At 39.2% G+C, this 19969-nt stretch overlaps 1 protein-coding gene across 1 annotated transcript in view; it reads left to right on the top strand.

Moving 5' to 3' along the window:
• Positions 1 to 19969, top strand: part of ctdp1 (CTD (carboxy-terminal domain, RNA polymerase II, polypeptide A) phosphatase, subunit 1) — a 121326-nt gene that overhangs the window by 43806 nt on the left and 57551 nt on the right. The gene's annotated exons all lie outside the window — the stretch shown is intronic.

Raw genomic sequence — 19969 nt, 5'->3', positions numbered from 1 at the left:
GGGTGAAAGGTCTTGTTTTTAAATTTATTATTTTATATGTAAGTATTAAATCAGGGATCAGCATGATATGTCCCCTTTAAAATGTGAGTTTTGACCACAGAGATAACTTTGCCTGCTGTAGCTTTAGTCCTTTGACTGAACTCAGTTTGTAGCTCCTTGAAAAAGATTGTCAATTTCAGTGAGTTTTAATTGAATGATCTGTATGTCAGTTTGATCGGTCATGCTCTGATGATGAGATGCAAACAGCCTGACCAATTATTAACTTAATTGAATTCTGACATTGAGTAAGTGTATAGCTGCAAGCAACAGCTCAGTGAGAGAACTGCTGTGCCACAGACTTCCCTCTGTGTGTGAAGAGATTCATTTCAGCATCGCAGAGCCTCTGAAAACTCATTCAAAGGAAAATAGAATAAAAACTATAAATGGAGAAAGGAAAGATGTGATTGTTCAGCCTTTCTCTACAGGAAATAAAAGTCACCCTAAAGGCGATATCTCCGGTCCTGAACAGTTTGTCCTTCCTACACGGCCGTCATGGCAGAATCAGGACATATCTACAAAGATCACATATCCTGTTTGTGCTCATTAGACACAGCGTGGACTGTGGGAGGAAATGTTTCTATTATTAATCTGGGGATGGTACAATATGTCAGCGGCAGGGTCAGGCCTTTTATGATTCTGTCAGAGCCAGGATGGTTGGACCAAAGACTTTCTCATTGTCCTTAAAAAGAAGGTGGGGTTACCTTATGTTGGAGCCATAATTAAGTTTTGTTTTCTTCTTGGTTTCTTTTGTTTGTGGTGCAACTTTTGGTTCTGCCACTAGGTGGTGTTTGAGATTTAAAAGCCTGAGTTAATGAGCCAGGTGTGTGTGTGGAATGAGGACATACAGTTTTTCAACCACGCTGGTTGTAACGGAGGGTAAACGTTTTAGTTATTTGTTTAACGTGGATCATTGTTTTTTTTTCTTTCTTTTTGGATAAACAATAAACGAGCTAAAAGGACAATGGTATTGGTTTTTTCAGTTTCGATTTCCGTTACTACTTTAACGTGCGTCTGAGAAGTTCTTCCCCGCACACCGGAAAATGTAGTCTTATTGGAAGACTCTACATTTAAGTTGAAAAACTGTATGTCCTCATTCCACACACACACCTGGCTCATTAACTCAGGCTTTTAAATCTCAAACACCACCTAGTGGCAGAACCAAAAGTTGCACCACAAACAAAAGAAACCAAGAAGAAAACAAAACTTAATTATGGCTCCAACACCTTATTGTGAAAAACGACTTCTATTTATTCGTTTAAGGGGCTGTGAGGAGTTTTTAAGTGATCCTGAAAAAGTTTCCCTTCTAGATATATGCCTGATCATAATCCACACTTTAGAATGAGATTATCAGCACCAATATTACAGGTTACAGGCTATTTCAAAATTCAACTTCTTTGATTTATGGCACGTTTAAGTCTCTATAACAACACCACGCCAGCTGATGAAGTTTAGTAGAGAGAGGAGAGATCTGTGTTTTTCTCTGCTGAAAACGATTTCTGTGATTCATTTTGTAGTGATGGTGGACACTGGAGCCTAACTGTTAGACAGAAAAAGGACAGAAGAGCAGGAGAAAGATAAACAGGAGAGAGATAGAGCACGAGCTAAAGGCTAACACAGGAGCTAAACTGTTTGTGCTAATGTTGATTCCAACCCATAGTCAGCAGTTATTCTGCAGTGGTCTGTTCAAACTTGAAAGTCTATCAATAAAATGAAGAGTGAGGTTACGTTAGCTCTGATTGGTAGATGACTGGCAGGGCATAACCAGGATTCACTAACGTTAAACATTCCAGACATGACTTAGAGCATGGGGCTGAAAGCTGAGCTAAATATAGTCAGCTACTAAACTACTTACAAACTGACAGTGTTCACTTGTTGTCACGTTAGCCTTCAGATATGTCAGAGCACCGGGCTGCCGATAGCACTACATACAGTCAGCTGCTACAACATTTGTTTGACATCATGTTTCAAACCGTAGTGCAACATAACTTACTGATAAGTCCCTTACCTTGGTGGGTTGTAACCAGTAAAAAGTTGTCTTTAACAAAGAAAATTTGTCTTGATAAGATCTCCATTTGATTCCAGAACTAACACACACCTCACTAAAAGTAATTTACGACGGTGTGTTGAGACTCCAGGCCAGGGGGTGGCGAGGCAGTCCAGCTAAAACAGATCCTCCTCATAGCATCTTCAACAGTGTGTTGACACACTTGAATGTGTTTGAGTTAGTATTGCACACTTAATCGAGTTATAATCGTGATATGACTGGGGACAAGTATTGAAAAGATTTTATTGATACCAGTGCCCTTATCAATTCTGCTTATTGATCTGCTTCTTTATGGATTCCTCTTTCAGTTCCTCCTGTGAATTTTCTCTGTACTAAAAGTAGCTTTAAAGGTTTTCTGTGCCAACATTCATTTGAGTTTAAAAGTAAACAAATATCATCTCTGGATGTAAATAGATACAAATAAGTCAAAGTAGCATGTCACATGATGGTGATGTACTGTTTTATTATATGTTATTGACTGAGGTAGGCCATCTAGTGTCTTGAAGTGGTAATAGCAATGATTTGAGTTGTTTACAGCATTGAGCTTGTCATGGTTATGCTGTCATCAGCCCTGAGCCTAAGCATACTTTTTCCTCTATCGCCACGTTTGGAAACATCTATAAATGCTAGTGTGTTGACTAAGTTTTCAGTGTTGTTTACAAAGAGTAACTGATCCGTTTCTGTGATGAAAGTTAAAATTTTGTTTGAAAACCGAAGTGTAGAAGTTAACTTCTAGCACAGCAATGCACTTTCCGATATACGCTACCATCAAGCTAGCACTATTTTTCTGTATGGTTTTCGGTAAATAAGGAGATTTACACCATGTTGAGTGTATTAAATATGAATCTGGTGTTGGAGAGTAATGTTCATTTCTTTGTGTGTTCAGTTCTTCAGTAAAACTGTAAGCTGAAAATCCTGAATCAGAGTTTTCTTGGGAAAGGTTGCCTTTTCACACACGGGTGGGAGGGGGGACAACTGCTGTAGAGCATCAAAAATACTGCTCTGGTTTACAACCTTTCTGTAGTTGTATTTTGAAATTCAAAAAGTAAAAATTTGGGGGGAGGGGGGGGGTGTTTTATTTTAGATTAATTTTGATTATTTAATTTACAACTGCCAATAATCTCCTCATGTTTCTTTATAACAAAGATTTATAATGTTCTTGGCTCTGAGCTCAAGACATGTTTCGTATCATAACATCTGCCTTCGTCAGGGTTATTCTCCTGATGCCAGATCCTAAATAGTTTGGGAGATGATGCCACTTACATGTCCCTCATTTCGTCTTATTTTTAGACCATCTGCCCTCCAGGTGTAGTAGGAAACTGGCAGTGCCGTTTGTGAAATTGGCTTTCCTCTATCCTAAAACATCAGAAATGTTTTGTCCTTGAGCCAATTTATTGTTATTATTTTTATTATGATCATATTTATTTCTTTATTTTTCAAAGCAGTAACACAGTCATGGACTTTATTTTTCAGGCTGTGCTTCCAGCTCTTGTCACTCTGTTCAAGTGAAAGCTCCAGCTGTTATTGAGGTGTTCATCACTCACACTGAGAACTACTCCCAAACCAGCAGCAGCATGTATTGTGTAAATGTGACATTTAGAGTTATTGAGCATGAAGCTGATTGAAGCTCACCAGTCCAAAGAGAAAATCTGGTCATGTTTCATCTTTTTTCTGGCTGTTGTTGTTTCATTAAAAAAGGTACTAACCTTTCCATCGCTTCAGGAAACATCTCTCTCCTTCCTTTGAAGGCTCTAAAATAATGTTGCAGTCATATTTTCTAAATGCCAGGCGTGTGAAGGATCTTATTTTCATCACACGTATACAATATCTGACGTGCTCAAACACAACCCAGTGGCACTAAGCACAGAGAGTCAGGCATTTACTTAGCCCCAAAGCTTTTTTCAGACCACAGCCCGTGCAGACGCAGTAAAGTTATTGTAATAATATAAAAGTTAATATTGTTCATTTTCCATTGTTGGGAAACTCTTCCAGTAACTGTGAAACTAAACTTTTTAGAATTTAAAACTGTAAGAAAATGCACTGTTAACAAAAAACTTATTACACCAACATGAAAATACAATATATCTGCAAGAGACATTTAAGTAAACAGGTTACTTTTTTACCTAGTTTGGATTAGAGAATAATTCCACCCAGTACGAGGACACGTGTGCAAAAACTGCTGCATTGCCTCCCTTATGACCAGGCCGTCTCTTGTAACACACTTTAGTGAAGAAAAGACACACTCAGAGAAATTAAATAAGCAGTGATTACCTTTGTTATTACATTTAGATTGAATAATAATTCAGTTATTTTATAAGATGCGTTTCAAAATTCTATTTGGACTTTACAAGAACCTAAGTAAATAAAACAACAGCAGCTCAGTGACACATGGAAACGCCTGTCTGAGCTTATGACTGTGTTAGGGGAGTGGGATCCAGAGGCGGTCGCAGAGAAGGCTCCAGCTTCAGTGCTTGGTTCTGTGAGGTGGCAACAGGAAATTAAGATTTGTGAGACTCAGATTACAGGATGGGGTGTGGGAGAGGTTGGCGAGGTAGGAAGGGGCCTGGTGGTGGAGGGTTTTGTGGGTGAGGAGAAGGATTTTTAATTGGGTTTGGCAGAGGACAGAGAACCAATGAAGGTGTTGAATGACAGGGTGGCTACAGTGACTGGAACTGGGGATTTAGAGGCGTGCAGCAGAGTTCAGGTGTGATTAAAGCATAGATAAGTGTTTCTGGGGCAGAGGATGATAACCAATGTGATTAGGGATGCACAATATTATCGGCACAATATCGGTATCGGCTGATAAAAGCTTAAAAACACGTTTATCGGTATCGGCAGATATGATATGAACATTTCTGCCGATATGCCCAGCCGATAAGATGCTATTCAGTTAGCATTATTATTATTTTCCATCTGAAAAATAAGCTCCTTAAATCAAATGTAGCACTTCATTTATTTGCACTGCAGAGCTCTGTGTCTGTCACCAGGTTGTTACAGTAGCTCTAAAATAATCAAATGAAAATTGGTTATGTTTAAAAATGCATTGTACATTTAAAGTTCATGTGATCTAAAGAAATTATTTTTCTGTATTTCAATACTGAATGTCTTGAGTTTGAAAAAATAATACATTTCTTATTTATGGTAAAATCAAATGTTTTTCGTCTTGTTTTATGTGTGTTTCTTAAACAAATAAGACCGTCACAATAAGAGTAACATATAAATTCCAGTACAGGATAGACTTAGCTTTCTTTACAGTGAAAAAAACAAACAAACTTGTGATTACCGGTATCGGTATCGGCCAAAAGGGGTTTCGATATATCAGCATATCAGATATCGGCAAAAATCCTATATCGTGCATCCCTAAATGTGATGGTTCTGAGGTGAGGATGATTTTCTTGAGTTGTTGGTAGTAAGACTGAAATTTCAGGTGGGATTTGTGAGGGACTTGAGGTAAATGATTATAATGTCAGATTTGTAATACTTTAAAGAGGGGGTATTAAGTGCCCCCTTATTTCAGATATTTAAAGATGCTGTTAGGTGGACCTGTTGTGAATAGAATAGAATAGAATAGAAAATACTTTATTTATCCCTGAGGGGAAATTCAGGAGTCACAGCAGCAATCAAGAAAACAAAAGTAGGAAAGGGTGTAGAAAGTGAAAAAACGTCCACGAGAAAATAGATGATGACAGCCCGTCCACCACTCTCCAGCCCAGCCAGTCTCCACCTCCACAGGGTCCAGGACTGAGCCTCCCCAGCAGTCTGTTCAGTCTCTGTCTCCTGGATCCTGTCTGCTCACAGCAGGCGAAGCTCCTCCAATGTGGCGCCGGCGTCCGATGTCAGCTCCGTCAGCCATGTCCGTGAACAGCATGATGCCGCTCTGCCCTCCAACAGCTCCTCTGCCGCTGGGCCAGCACGGCTAGCTCATCCATCCCACCGGAGATAGATCCCACGTTCTCAACAACGATGGATGGAAGGACAGGCCCACGTCGTCACCTCCCAGCTCACATCCGAGAACCAGCACGTCGTCCTCACCTCCTCCTCCTCAGCTCGAGGGAAATCATCAAGCCCTACACTAGTTAGCATTGACACGCTACAGGCTGCTAACAGCTAATTTCACATGTAAACAATGCAGCCATGGTTACATGTAGGATCTCCAGACAAACACAGGAGAAAAGTAGTCAAAATATCGCTGAAGCCACAAAAAGTTTGGTGTCCGTGACCAACAATGAACCATACAGAGTGATGATCCTCTCCGAATACAAAGATGACAAAAAAGAGACAAAAAAAATTACAAGAAACGGACAAAGAAGAGAGAGCTGCTGCAACAGGCAGCTACTTGGGCAGCGCCTAGCAACAAGATTTGTAGGACATGACTTTAACTTTGTTTTGGGATTAAATGGAGATTAGACCAAAACAAATTTTCTTTGTTCAAAACAACTTTTTACCAGATCTAACTCCACAAGGTAAGGTATTTATCAATAGTTAGAGCTACGCTTTGAAACATGACAACAAGCTAACTTTGTCAGTTTGTACCGTAGTTTAGTAGCCGGCTATATTTAGCTCTACTCACAGCCCGGTGCTCTGAGACGTGTCTGTAACGTGTAACATTAGTGAATCCTGGTTCTGTCCTACCAGAGCTCATCTACCAACTCCAACCTCACCAAGCAGAGCTAATGTAACCTGGCTCTTCATTTTATTGATAGACTCTCAAGTTTGAACAGACCACTGCAGAATAACTGCTGACTGTGGGTTGGAATGGACATTATCAAAAACTATTTAACTCTTTTAGCCTTTAGTGCTCTATCCCTCTCCTGTTTCTCTTTCTTCCTCTGGATGTTCAGACTGAGCGTGTGCGGATCTTCAACCCTATACATATTAATAGGATAAAAAAATCCCTGAATCAGTCTGTAAACTATAACACACCGGTCTTCACCAGACTTTCACCAGACTTGCTGACGGCAAGTTTAGGGGTATGGACCTCAAACACCAAGGTCTACCAATTGCCCCACCCTGCAGGTCGTCAAAGGGCTGGCCAATCAGAAGGAAGGGGTTCTCTGGAGTGGGGAGCCTTAAAGAGACAGCAGCAAAAATAAAGAGGCTGAATTGAGGGTTTTCTAAAAATAGGGATTGTTTTAAGCAGAAAAACATTTAAAGATACTACAGAGGCCCCAGAAGAACAGGATAAAGGCTAAAAATACACAATACACCCTGCTTCTAGTATAGAAAGTTGTGGTGCACCCATGTTGTTATTTGGGTGAGGCAGTGGGGTTTTTTGGTGATGAAACTTGTGGAAATCTAAAGCTGGGTGTCACGGGCGTAGTAGTGAAAACCAAGACCATGTTGCCAAGGATGTATAAATACATTATTTATATATACTTAGATATTTGTATATTCAGATATAATGCTGTAAATAACATCAAGGAATTCCGGTTTTCCGTATCTGTATCGGTGATTTGAAAGTCTGATTGTTAACTGATTTTTAAGCATGACTCTTTCCTTGTCCAACATCTTTTTCCAGTAAAAACGATGGAAAAAAGGAAGAGACATTTGTAAATACACTGTTCTTCAAATGTCAGCCTCCTCGGTCTGCTGTAGCTAAAGGGCAGCTGGTGACGCTCTTAAACATTATGATCTACAGGGCAAAGGGAAAGAACCTGTTTTAATTGGCTGAAGTCACATTTAAATGTCACCAGCGTTGACATGGCGGCGTGAGTCAGTTTACCTGGATCCTCTCTGGCAGAGTAGCCCAGCTAAGCAGCTCAGTGGTGTGCCAGCTGACCTTTACTAGAAATCACTGTTACTTTGTCAGAGTGGCTGGAACATGCAGGCTTCTTTTCTTCTGGCTTTACTAATTTCACTAACACCATGTACCATTTCACTAACACTCCTTTGTTTGGAATAATTAAACAGGAATTAATCCTCACTTTAATAATCCCACTCTCAGTCGAACACACATTCAAACTCCTGCTGGACAAAGAACTGAACAACAGGAACCTTTTAAAGGTTATAGAGTGACAACATTTTCATTAATCTCTCAGAGAAGTCTAACTTTAGCAACAGGCTGGTAACACTGTCGTCAGGTGATGTATCACATGGTTCAGGACATGAGGTGGCATTTTCTTTCTGTGAGCTCACAGCAGCTCACTAGTTCTTCAAACACACTTTACTTTAACATGTAACATGTTTTAGAAATGTCTTAACTGTAAAATCAGAAAAAGGAAAATCTCACATAAAAGACTCTTTTGTATCGTGAAAGATTGCTCTAGTAAAACTTAGGTTTTTATTTTGTTAATTTAATCAGTATTTTTTCTTTTTATCTATTAAATAAAATCTGGATTGATTTTTTTATGATTTTAATAAAAATGAATTAAATATCACACCAAGTGTTTGGTACCTCTAAGAAACTTTCAAATTGTCAAAGCATCAGTTATTTCACGTCAACTATTAACTTGCTTTGTGTTAACTCAGTGGGTTGGCTGTAGGAACATAGTGGGGGCTTTCTGACTTCCACAGTCTCAGGGTTTCTTGGCTGGAGGGTGACTCGAGTATGGACCATATGCATGTCCAGTAATAACACAAACAGGACTATTAGTCATAAGGTAGCGTAATGGAACGGCCCATTTGGCCGTAGCGTTAGCCGCATGCATGACTGCCAAAAACTGGCCAATAGCACACGCATACTCTGCTCAAACAATGATAAACATGGTGAGCAGTAACAGTGTCACTGAGAAGAGAACAAGAAGAAATGAACATTTTATCATCAGATTAAAAACAGGGATAAAGGGAAAGTCTGGCAAAATATCTTGAACGGGATAAATAAGCGTTGTTTTTCAGAACCCATGAAAAAGGATCTCAAAAATACCAATATACATGAGCATGGCGTCTGCCACCATCTGTTGGGGCGTTACCCTGGCTCATGCATACTGCTCATTGTTTTTCAGCATTAGTATAAACAGTCTGTTTTTACCACTAACAAGACATGCATCTAGGCCGTGATCACTAACAGGTTATGGTGACTAACACTGACTACCTCTTCATGGCGCCCCCTGTCACTGGAGGGGTTGTGGGTTACAGCCTGATCTAGACAGATTCACACATTCTTGATGATTTTTTTTTTCCATTGAACTCCAGAAGATGTTCAAGGCCTTGGAAATGTTTTTTTTAATCATCCCCTGACTCTTACTTCTCAATCACCCCGGAGCTGCTTGGAGTGTTTCTGTGTCTTCATGGTGTAATGGTAGCCAGGAGTACTGGTCAACCAGTCTCTGGATGCTCCATTCACAGCACATATACCTCAATCACATGAGACACACCTGCACCACTCAGGTGATCCTCATTTCACTCACTGTCAGACTACTGGCACCAACTGGACTGAATTAGACCATGGATTTAAAAGCGAGTGAACTATTATGCAAATGATTATATGTTTGTGTTTTATTGACATTACTTTGTAGAAATCAGTTTTTACTTTGACATTTAAGAGGGTTTTTTTCCAATAAAAGGCAAATCTTACCAACCATGATTGGTTTATGAAAGCAATAAAAGGGGAAAACATCCAAGGGGATGAATACTTATGACAGGCCCTGGAACTTAATTTGTTGTTCATGTTTTTTGAAGAACTTCCTCCTAGAACTCTCTGGCGCTGCAGCAGTTCCCATGTTGCTCTCAGGGCTGAAACTGTTTATTTTTCCACTAACTGGCACTGATGCTTTCTCGTGTTTTTTTCTTGTTTTTATTATGGAAGTTTTTTGTAGCTTAATAGAAAAAAGCAAACAGCTTTCAGACCCTTTAAACCACTGTCTGGCAGTTATATCAAATTAAAAGCAGGGCTAAGAAAAAAAAAATTCAGGTGAGATAAAAGTCACATGAATTATTCAAATATTTGAAAATCACAACATCCCTAAAAGTTACTTGTGTACAATTTTTAGCTTCTGGAAAGCACTAAGGACAAAAAATATCTATGAAATGATAAACATAGTTGATACATATCTGTCTTGTTCCTTCTGCTTCCCAACAGGATATAGTCCCTATAGCTGTTTCTTGTGTTTTAAACAAATTTGTAAAGTGGGTGTCCTGCTTTATTCAGTTTACATCCATGACATTAACACACCACCGCTGTAGAGTGGGGGGTTAAACTAAACCCCTTTTTAAGTAATCAGAAACTCTGTGACCTCTGCGCTAGTTTAGTAAAGAAACACTAATTTGCAGTGAGTAACCAGCTGTGTTCTTTCCAGCCATATTAAAGTGGCTGTGTGTGGCTGAGGGTTGTTCACACTGAAACCTCAGCACAAGGAGCCGATAAGATTTGACTCCCCAGCAGGTCTGGTGGAGCTTGTCAATTAAGATCCTGCTCGTAAACTACTGTGGGTGAGAGCGGTGTGCTCTTTGGATGAGAGATCAGCATGGATATGAGGAGAAGATGTAAGATGACAGAGACATAGGGAGACGCTGCAAGTCAGAAAAGTTCAGGCAGCTCATGCTCCAACTGAGGATGTGTCGGGGTAGTTCAGACAGAAAGAGCGGCGCCATCGTGAGAAAAGACAACAGAGATCATAGAGAGGATCATAGGATGGAGCGTCTGAGATGAACAAAAAAGTACATTTTGTCTGTTTTTTGATCAGAAACAGGAAGAGAGACATAAAAAAGAGAGTCCACTCTTCTTAGGTAGTTTTGGTGTTTACATAGTCAGAGAAAACAATATTATTTGGGTCTTAAAAGATTGTTCAAGATTCTCTAAAAATGGCTGGTAGCTAATGAGTTAATCGTGCGTTAATTTTTTTAATCATTTATCTGCAGTCAAATTAATTTATCTAACTAATGTGTTAAAATGACAGCACTAATTACCACATTAACACACACAAAAGTACAGAAATTTGGTACCTTTGAATACCGATACTGATTGCCAGGTACTGGGCATCGGTACCATATTATTTCAAATTAGAAAGGTGCCCATTCCTACAGTATAGCAGTACGACGCAGTGTACCCCGCTAATAAATCCATCAAAGAAGAAAAAAAAACGCAACAGTAAACAAAAAGCAACAATCTGAGACATCCAGCAATTCTTCAGAAGGTTGACTGGAGATTCAAACATGTTGTGGTTATTTGTTGTTCTTTATTATTGCTGTCACACAGGAAGTGATGATTCTTTTAACCAATCAATGGACTGCAGTGTTTCTAGCTCCACCTTTTGGGTTCAGATCGGTATGTCTGGAACCCCAACAGAAAGATAGCAAAAAGTAGGACAGAATGGGTCGGTAATTTGGGGACCTGTCCCGGTTTCAGTCAAAGGAAACGCCACAGAGTGCATGCTGTACTGAGACAAACCGAACTGAACCGCGTGATGGGAACAGAGCTGAAGGCACCGCTGTATTCTTTCTCTGTGATTAATCCAACGTGCTGTAATAACTCATTATTTTGGGGAATTAGTTCTGTTAGTTCTTGCATTAAGTAAAACATTACCAACCTTAAAGACATCAAGTTATATCTCATGTCCTCAGGTAGCACAATAATGATGACAAACTCTAACTGCAGAAAGACAAACGACTTATTAACACCTTTAAAAAGCTCCGGCTCAGAGAATGAAATCAGATTAAACCCTGATGAGTTCAGGGTGTGTGAGGGGAAAGAAGTGAATCATTATAAAGAGCGAGGTGAAGACTTAGACACAGGTCGGGGACGGTGTGACTTGTGTGGCGCTGTGGGGACCCTCTGACACACGGCTCATTAAGTCTGGGATCATAGGAGAGCTTACACAGTCATCAGTCACACTGATCTCAGCTCTCCTCCGCCCCGAGCCATCGATCCTTCACATCCTCAGCGAGGAGAGTCTTTCAGAGGACTGAGGAGGTTCTGCATGAGTCTGCAAAGTGCAGAGGCTGATTAGTGAATATATAATTAAGAGGAATATAGTATTAGAGACCACTTTCCCTCAGTCTGTGGTGTGCTCAGCACTTTACAGCACATTAGTGTTTCACAACCAAATTGATCATCTTTTTGTGGTCATCGTCCTCATCTAAGCAATCAATGGTTCTGAGGTCAAGCCAGAGCTGATCCTGAGCTTCTTTTCACTATGACTCATCCCTGCCAGAGTCCAGACATTTACTATGACTTCATTCTTTCTATGTGGCAGAAGACTTGGAGTTTTAACTGTGGAGTGGGGAGCTGCAGTCCCTCTAAATGAGCTTGTGCACAGTGTGAAATAACGCACGGCTGGAGGGACTGGGCTCAGCTAATGAAGAGGTGTCTCTCAGACTAAAAGCTGCTTTTCTCTGCAGTAAAACAACTTTTCCTTAGATGAGCCTGCTGCCCAGACCTCATACAGAGCCAGTCATCAGTTTGTCATTTTACAGACGCTTTGGAAAAGGAATAAAGCAACAAAATGTAGAGAAGTCAAAGAGGTAAATGCATGTTTGAAAAGGAGTCCACATGTTTGATCTAACATGGAAGATGATGCTTTTCTGATGCCATGCAGAGAGGACGGTGGAGAGGGTTACTGGAGACAGGGCTGGGCATTTTCAGCCTTAACACCAGGGCTTTGAACCAGAATTTTTTCCTAATCAGTTTTTCTGAACAGAAACAGTATTTCAACGTTTTTGTTATGGGTTCCACCCCAATTTTTTTGTCCTCGGATTGGTTGATACCGTTTCATGTCAGCTGAGGGACTTTGAATCGGTAGATGTAACATCAGCACTAAATGGGCTGTTTTTTTCTCCAGCTTAACCGGGACAAAACTGAGGTTTTAGTCATCAGTCCTGAGGCCCAGAGAGTAGGGGTGAGTATTGGCAAGAACCTCTTGATATGATGCATCACGATACAACAATAGTATGATGTATCACAATATTGTGATACATTGTGATATTCTACACAGTTAAATTAGGAAAAAAGGCCATGTTAATGTAAATCAAAATATTACTCAAAATTTGAAAGCTTCAGGAAAACATAGATGTCTATGACATACTGTCTTGCTCAGTACAACAAAAACCCACATTGTAAAGGATATGACTTCAGTCGAACTGAGTGGCAGTTTTTATTCATGGTATTTAACATAGGCTCTATTATTGAAAGACGTATAGTTCCCGTAACGCTATTGAAGTACAGTTAATATCAATTGATTTATACAACACAGCTTCAGCTGCTTGTGCTGGAGTTCCCCCATATTTGGAAAACTGGGTTAGCCTCAGTTTAAGTTTGTTTACAAACTAAGTCGAGTACAAGCTTCAAAATCACACAAAGACAAAAATGTTTCAGTTATGAAAAATGCTAACATTTAGAGATTTGGTAATTTAAGGTATGATTTAACCCATAAATACAGCAAAAATTAATTAATTAATTAAATGGGAACCACAGATCCAGTTTTTGTTGCCTGGATTGTTTCTGTAAACTGCAGTGATCCATCAGTTTCTCTTGGTCTGTGAGTAGCCTGTCAAAAGATAGCTCTGACTCTTTTTCAAACATGTTCATTCAATCGATCTCACTACAGCTCTTCCCCAAATTTTTATATTGTTTTCAAGTTTAGATGGTATTAAGCCAACGCTGCCACTCATCTCCCTCTTTCTGCCACTCAGTGGGCGTAACCACAGCCACTTCCGCTTGCTGTGTCATCTCATGCATACCCTCTATCAAGTTTAGAAAGTAAATATTTTAAATAGACTTTAAGATGATAATTATGATACAATCCACTGGCAACATACAGGGTAGTAGCTCTTCATTGCCCTCTACCGCAGTGAAAGTGAGGAAGTTGTATTTTACTTCCAACTCAGCTAAAATATGAATCTTTATTTTTACAAAAATATCAATATTAAAAGTTATAATGTTGACATTGTATCGTAGCTCAAAGTATCATGATATATTGCCTTATTAATATTTTTTTCACACCTCAACAGGAGAGTGAAACTTTTACCCAAACCACAAGAACTGTCTTTTAATCCAACACAAGTGAAAAACTGGGGGTCATTTTTGACTCTGAGCTGACTTTGATTACACACATTAAGAATGTAACAAAATTAAGTTTATGTAATTTAAAGAACAAAGTCGTACCCATGAAAATTGACTTTGTAAAAAAGGTTGTCTTTTTTATTTTCTTTATTTTATATTTATTTATTTATTTATTTTTTATTTTTATAAAAGCTTGGAAAATAAATAAAAGCTCATTATTGTAAAAAGTATGAAATAGTTAAAATAATCACAATAAAATATTTAATTATAATAATTGGATATGAAAGAATAATAAAAGTTATTTTATGATAATATTGCCATATTTTACAATTTAATGGCCATAATATATATTTGTCTGTTATTTATCAAAATGGTTTTAAGTTATTTATTTATTAATGAATCTTTTGGGGCTCCGTAATTTAATGCTCTAGAGCAGGGATGTCAAACTCGTGCCATGGAGGGCCAAGAGGCTGCAGGTTTTCCTTCCAACCGAGAACTCCACCAGCTGATTTCACCGATTAGTCCCTGCTCTCTGCTTGAAGGTGAGGTAATCAGTGAAATCAGCTGGTGGAGTTCTTGGTTGGAAAGAAAACCTGCAGCCTCTTGGCCCTCCATGGCACGAGTTTGACATCCCTGCTCTAGAAACAACTCTTCAGACCAAACAGCGTGTCTGTACCATAGACTGTATATAGAGTGGACAGCGTGGCTCCGCCATTTATCATTCTACGGTTTTGAAGCCAAAATACTGCCATTTCAGGCGCCACCATTGTAGCAGTTTGGAGCCGGAGTCCGTGCAGTAGAGACGATGAGGGATTCTGAGAGAATCTGAGTGGAGCTGGGTGACAAAAATAATAATTTTTTGGTTTCTTCCGAGGGTCTTATCACTTCCTGACTCTACCCCCTGAGATATTTTACGATCCCCGAAAAAATACACGAGAACGGCAGCTGTCAGTCATTGTTAAACGTTACATAAAGCCTCGTTTTTAACCTTGTATAACTAAAGAAAACGAACTTTTCAGAAAAAAGAGGACTTAGATACAAGACAGCCAAATAATATCTTCAAATCACCACAATAATTAGATGTAAGAAACATTTGTACGAGGTTTGATAATTTTTTAAAGTTTGACCACAGCCCATCTGGAATGACTGAGGAGACAGATTTTTTGACCTTCATTGCACAGTCACCAGGGGGGTGCAGTTTTTGTGAAGACCTCACTTGGAGCTTTTTTACAGTCTATGGTCTGTACATTTAAACAAGTTGTTACAAATTCATCCAGAGGAAAACAAACACATAAATATTAAAATGAGCCTTACAGGAAATACAGCTGATTTCTCAGAATAGAGGTTTTATAAAACAAACATGACCAGGTTCCTGAGGAAATCTTACACAGCAGCAGTTTTTGTGGCATCATGTGGGAGCTCAGTGTTGGGTGCTGTCCTTGGTCCTGAAATCTTCATGAATCTTATTCTGCTGGAGTCAGAAAACCAGAGAGTCACATCCGGCCACAGCTATTAAATCAATGCTCCCAGACAACATTCAATCATCTTCTCCAGACCTCACCGACCTGCCCTGAACCCTGAGCGCCATGAATATTACCCTGCTCCCATTTCCATTTGTGCAGACCCAGGCAACCAGACTGAAATATCTCCAATTATCTCACCCTGACAAGGTGTCCAGATTAAGGCCCCGGTGCAGAGGAAAAAAGAGTCTGTAGATGTTTGTGAATCATACAGATGAAGAAAGAAGACATTGATATAAACTCAGTGAAATCTGAGGACTCTGAATGAACTCAGAAGCATTTCATGATTGAAGCCGTGCCATCCCAAAGTAATGTTTTCAGCTCAGCCTTATGTAACTACCCTTGTCTAACCTCAGCTACAGTCAGGCAAGTTCTGAGCTGCTGGTGAAAAGAGGCCAGCGTCACCCCGTTTCCTGTTTGCAGAGCTGCTTAAAGAATTCCTCCTTTCAAACAACGTTTGTGTCCTTTTTCCCAGCAGAGGCAGAGTGAAGGTCTGCCTCTTGTTGTGATTGTTTCCTGAAGAACTCAGAGCTGCTGTGGCATTCTGGCTTCAGTCTGACCCTGAACTAATGAGCAGCTCAGGTGAATTCAGGGGGGTGTCTCGGGTCTTGTTTCAGCACTCTCTGCAGGTATTATTTACACGCCTTGAGCTTCACCTCTCCTCTTATTCATTTGCATACATTTCCTCTCCCTGTGCTCTACCTCAGCTTTTATTTAATAATGCACAGCTTTTTTTTCCTCTGCTTACATAAACTGAGCTGAGAGTGTTTCCATTCAGCCATCACTGTCTGCCCCATTACCACCTCTGACAACTTCCTGCAGATGAAGTCTGTTCTTTTAGCTGAAACCAGCTCGTTATAACCCCTCTTGAGTTGAAATTTGGTATGTAAATGTCTCCCCATGCAGTCGTCGCTCTGTGAAGACATAAGCAGCTGGAACAATCCCCCAGAAACAGAAAATGGTCAGGACAATGAGTTCTTATTGGCTGCCAGCATGGAAACGTGTCACAGTCTTTCTGCTTCACCTCTAATGCCCTGTTTTTTTTTCTTTTTTCTCTTACTGTTGCTGCTTGTCGCCGTTATGTTAATGTACTGGGACTCTGATGCTTTCTTTTGATGCCACTCCTGAAGAAAACCTGTGTCTGACTTTTCAGGCACCAGTCCTGGCAGGTTAATTGTGTTTCTTCTTTTTGGCTGGTCAGACACGAAGCATCGCTGCTCTGTCTCAAATCTGCGGTCACAGTGAGAGCTGTTATAATTACTCATGTTTACAGCTTCAAAGCAGAGCAGTGAAATGAGGGCATTTTATTCACTGAGACAGCAAGATGAGTTCAAAATCCAGTTTCTGTGGTCCAGTTCTGGTGAGCCAGTGTGGATTGTAGCCTCAGTTTCCTGTTCTTAGCTGACAGGAGGGTCACCCGGTGTGGTCTTCTACTGCTGTAGCCCATCTGCCTCAAGGTTGGACTAAGACCAAGTGATATATCCAGATTTAAATTTATTTCCATATATGTCTATACGGGCGTCTAAGATGGGACGCTATGGTTTGTATTGTTTGTATCAGTAAAGTTTATTTTGTGCTTGACTAATCAAATTAACACATGAAGAAGACTAGTAAATCCACATTTTTTCAACAGGCCAATATTAAAATGTCCGTGTTAGCTGCCATTGACATCTATAAACGTCAATTTGATCACAGACGTTTACAGTGTTCATAGAAGTAGATGACGTTTTTCAGCAGGAGGAGGCAGGGCCTGGTGGAGCTTGTCAAATCCTGCTCGTAAACTACTGTGGGTGAGAGCGGTGCTCTCTTTGGATGAGAGATCAGCATGGATATGAGGAGAAGAATGGAGAGCTCGAGATGAACGTGATCAGATAAAGTTTGTTTTGTCTGTTTTTTGATCATAAGCAGGAAGAAAGACATAAAAGAAGAGAGTACACTCTTCTCAGGTAGTTTTGGTGTTTACATAGTCAGAAAAAACAATACTTATGGGTCTTGAGAGATCGTCCAAGATGCTCTGAAAATGACTGGCAGCCAATGAGTTAATCTGTGTTAATTTTTATAACGCGTTAAAGTGCCAGCCCTTTTGAATATACATATATATATATATATATATATATATATATATATATATATATATATATATATATATATATATATATATATATATATATATATATATATATATATATATATATATATTTATATGTATGTATTCAAAAGGGCTGTCACTTTATCGCGTTTATATATATATATATATATATATATATATATATATATATATATATATATATATATATATATATATATATATATATATATATATATATATATAAAGGGTTATATATAGGATATATATATCCTATTAAATCTTCTCCTCAATTTGTTCCAATTTCCACATATTTATCTGTTCATTTGCTTTTGTTGAAGGTTTTTTTTTAAGTGTAAAGAAACTTTATGAGCACATCTCTTCCTTTCTGCTCCATCATTCCCATCCAAGTCAAACACTGGGACAGCACATCACAGGTTAGCTGTCCATCCACTGTACCTGTAGCCAGTGACCTGGAATAAGTCATCTGCTTTGAATCTATTTCTACCAATCTCTACAGAATCTCACAGAGGAATGAGCAACAGCCTGAATGCTCTCAGGGTTTCTGTGCTGGTTTTAAAAACCTCTGTTGGGGCTCTTTACCTGCCCTTTGATTATAGCCTGGAAAAGGAAGCTTAGAGAAGTGTGTGTAGCACATTTTGTGAAGGAAGTTGATGACTCCACTTCTGCTAAGGTGATATGACCTTCCCTGAAGTTGTGATCTGTAGATCAGCTTTCACAGCCTCTCTGTGGTATTTAATCTGCCTTTTATATGCTTGAATTAAGTAGTTTATTTTTTGTGGAAAATACTTCAGCAATTTCTTTCTTTTTTTTTTTTTTTTTTTAATGGAGATAAACACCAACTCAAGTGTTTCCAACTGAAGATGAAACCTGGGCAGGCCCCAAAGTACAAAGCTTTCCATTTTACATCTTTATTTGTTTTGTCTGTAAAGGATTTGGACTATGGTAGATTAGTGAATGTTGACCCCAAATAGGTGGGGGAAAATTGAACAGGACAGTTCCCCACTTTGCGCTTTTTTCAAATATCAGCCACTTCCTGGCGCACCACTCCGCTCATAGGCTCTGACAGATTGGTAATTTTGGAACCTGTCCTGGTTTTAGTCACAGTAAAAACTACACATTTTGTGATGTACAGAGACAAACCATACTCAACCACTTGGTGGAAACAGGGCTTTTGCAATCTCCTGTAAACTCTGTCCTTACACCTGTCTTGGCGTACACTGGTTCATGTTAATCTCCAAGTCTGCCAGGCTGTAAACCAGTCCTGTGTTCTGATGTTCGCTGATGATGACGCCCTACAAAAGCTCAGCCTAAAGCCTGTTAGCTCCACTCCAAAGCTTTGAACTGCTTCTCTAGCTTTGTTCAGAGGTTAATCCACTCTTACATTTACTTGTATGTTTGATAACACATTTAGAGACTCTGTAAACTCACAAGCTAGGCTAATGAGCTTCTGGCTTTTGCTTTGTAATTATCGAGCAGATTTAACTGGAGCTTGTCAGGTTTGGTGTTTACAGCCTGGCCTGGTTCCAGTGAGAAATGCTCCCAAACAGAGAGCGATCCATGCTGAACAGCTTTATGCTCAGTGTTCATGTCAATAATAACCCCGGCTAATAGAATATTGAGTTATTATTGGGTTGGTCTGTCAAATAACATACTTATCTTCCGGTCTCTTGTTGCTTAAATGACACTCCTAATTACCTTCTGAGATTACAGTCCAGCAAGCAACCCAATTATTTCTGAAAGAAAAACCATTTTCTGCCTATAATTAGAAGCATAATTGGAATTCTGCTCTGCACAGAGGGAATGGGCTTATACACATTGTTTCCCTGTGCAATACTTAAAGCAGACATCATCATTCAAAAGTTTCAGTTTTCATTCCATGAATTGTTGCGGTTACATGTTTTATTTATAAAATAAACTAAAGGAAATGATGTTTTTATACCAAATTATAAAGAACAAAGACACTCATCTTGAGGGTAGCTCGTAAAGCGAGTGCTGGGTTATTTTCAGTGATATGTTAAATATATTGAGACATGCACAGGGCCGTGTAGGTTTGGATTTTTTTCTCCCTTGAGAATAAAAACCTTCATTTTAAAAACTGCATTTTGTGTTAACTTGAGTTGTCTGTGACTGATGTTTAAATTTGTGTGATGATCTGAAACATCTACATGTGAAAAAACATGCAAAAAAAAATCAGGAAGGGGGTGAACACTACTTCAACTAGTGGTGTGAAAAAATATTGATACGGCAATACATTGTTATATTGTAACCTGTGATAAAATATTGATATTTCAACTCTTAGTATTAATATTTTTGTTAAAAAA

Source organism: Halichoeres trimaculatus, unplaced genomic scaffold (genome assembly GCF_033239565.1).
Source record: "Halichoeres trimaculatus isolate MK-OKI-2021-1 unplaced genomic scaffold, fHalTri1.1 fHalTri1_scaffold_14, whole genome shotgun sequence".
In the NCBI taxonomy this organism is placed as follows: Eukaryota; Metazoa; Chordata; class Actinopteri; order Labriformes; family Labridae; genus Halichoeres; species Halichoeres trimaculatus.
This window is presented reverse-complemented; position numbering and strand designations above follow the sequence as displayed.